Below are 2,500 nucleotides of genomic sequence, written 5' to 3'. Positions count from 1 at the left end.
CTGTTCTCAGTCTCTTACTTTAAAAGTTAGTAAAGTTAAGTTATCAAGGAATTATCTTACAAGACCTGCTCTATGTGGAAAGTGCCTTGAGATGACTTTGTTGTGATTTGACGCTATACAAATAAAGATTGATTGATTGAAGGACATCCTGGACTTCAGCAGACCATCACAAGAAACCACGATGGATGCAAACGACCCTCCAGACAACAAACAGCAGTCTGGCACCATCTCACCCAGAACCAGATCACTGGAGCTTCCACACAGAACCAGGAGTCGACCAAGACAACCAACCATCGGGAGCGTTCAGCGTGTTCAGGCAAATCTAATCCAGCCGTCGCCTCTTTGCTCCTGCGGAGCCGTTTAAGCTTCCTCACAGACGGGTGCGGCTTCCCTCTAGTCCTCAGACTCCACCTCAGAGGGTTTAATCTGGTGAGTCACCTGATGGTTTGTCTGAACCTTCATGAAGCCAAAGACCTTCCTTACTGAAGCTACGATCCTCTATGTGGTTGGACCTGCTGAGTCTCCAGCACCAGAAGCACCAGACCCCTACAAGGCTTTGCTTCATGTTAGTTTTAATGGGTTAGGCCTGATGGTTCAGGCCCGGCTACCAGGTCTGGTTTCCCAACTCTGGGAATGAATCACTGGATCCATAGAGGACTTTATAAGCTGCTCCTGATGAGGTACAGACAGTCTGGGTGTAGCTTTAAACACATTTAACACTTTAAACACCCTGAACTGGAGCATTTAAGCTTCCCTCTAGTCCTCAGACTCCACCACAGAGGGTTTATCAGTCCTGGTGAGTCACATGAAGCCAAAGACCTTCCCTACTGAAGCTACAGTCCTCTAAGGCTGCGTTCATACTGCGAGCCAAAATCTGATTTTTAGCCAATCTAGATTGTAACCAGATGGCTCTTATAACGTCTGAACAGTCATAAACCAGATGGACACCACCTTTGGGACAGATGAGTCTGAGTCTGAACAGCTCCAAACACTCACATCGGATTTGACTGTCCGTGACGTCTCTCTACGTCTCTACGCAACGTCACTCTATGCGACACCAGACCCGCTTATTCCAGTTGTTGTTGCTAGCTGATATCAATGGTTATTATTCCAGTAGTTGTTGCTAGCTGATATCAATGGTTATTATTCCAGTTGTTGTTGCTAGCTGATATCAATGGAGGCTTATTCCAGTTGTTGTTGCTAGCTGATATCAATGGAGGACATCAAACATCAGTCCCTGGACAGAGGACCAAACCAAATTCTTAATCTGTGGGGAGATGGCTCCGTTCTCTTACATCCGGTTTGTTGTTGCTGTCGCATTATATGACATCACACAATACACGCTAGATGCCTCCGCTCCGTGCAGTTGCCATGGCAACCTGTCAGATTGGTCATTAATGTGGACCAGTCTGAACAGCTTGCTAAAAACAGTGAGGACAGTCAGGCCTAAAAATCGGATATGAGAAGGAATCAGATTTGCCTGCGGTCTGAACGCGGTCTAAGTGGTTGGTTGCTCCGTCCTTCCTTCCTTCCTTTCCTTCCTCCCTACCTTGGTTGGTTGCTACCTCTCCAAATCCTTCTCCACAACAGGAGTCAGCACCAGTGGCAAAGCACTAGACCTGTACCTGGTTCCTGTTAGTTTTACTGGGTTCAGGCTACCAGGAGCCCCCAGGTCTGGGGATGAACCAGTAGATCTATAGAGGACATTATAAGCTGCTCCTGATGAAGCAGATACAGACTGACTGCAGCTTTAACCTTTGTGTCGTCCTCCCGGGTCAAATTGACCCCGTCTGTTTTGACTGTTCCTTCTTTCCTCCCTTCCTTCCTTCCTTCCGTCCGTCCTTCCTCCCTCCTTCCCTTCTCCTCCCTCCCTCCTTCCCTTCCATCTTTCCTTCCTACCTTCCATCTTTCCTTCCTACCTTCCCTCCTTCCTTCCTCCCTTCCTCCCTCCCTTACTTCCTCCCTCCCTCCCTCCTATCTTTCCTTCCTACCTTCCCTCCGTCCTTCCCTCACTTCCTCCCTCCTTTCCTTCCTCCCTTCCTTTCCTCTGTCCTTCTTTCTTTCCTTCCTCCATTCCTTACTTCCTCCCTCCCTCCCTCCTCCCTCGTTCCTTTTTTCCTCCCTCCCTCCTACCTTCCTTCCTTCTTTCCTCTTTCCTACTTTCCTTCCTCCCTTCTTTCCTTTCCTCCCTTCCTTCCTTCCAGACTTGTAGCTACGAACATAACGCTGATTAACTGAGGCTGTGATTGGCCGACTCACCAGGTAGGGTCTGATGGCGTCTCCCACCTCCGTGTCCATGTGCACGTACATGTTGAGCAGCTGCGGCAGGTAGCAGTCCACGTCGCTGTCGGGGAAGCTGAAGAGTCGGTTCCCGATGTACGCCTGCACGCCCGGCTCCTTCGACTTGTACAGGTAGGAGATCGCCATGGAAACGTCAAACAGCTTGGACTCGAACAGGCGCAGCAGCCAGGACTGTTTGGACGCCGACGAAGACGACGCC

General features: G+C 49.6%; 1 pseudogene; it reads right to left on the bottom strand.

The window, feature by feature from the left end:
- LOC133996305 (phosphatidylinositol 4-kinase beta-like) overlaps positions 1–2,500 on the bottom strand; it is an 18,637-nt pseudogene that overhangs the window by 13,475 nt on the left and 2,662 nt on the right.

The sequence above is a fragment of the Scomber scombrus genome, chromosome 16 (assembly GCF_963691925.1).
Source record: "Scomber scombrus chromosome 16, fScoSco1.1, whole genome shotgun sequence".
Lineage (NCBI taxonomy): Eukaryota > Metazoa > Chordata > Actinopteri > Scombriformes > Scombridae > Scomber > Scomber scombrus.
The sequence above is the reverse complement of the archived record's forward strand: the minus strand, read 5'-3'. Positions and strand labels throughout refer to the sequence as shown.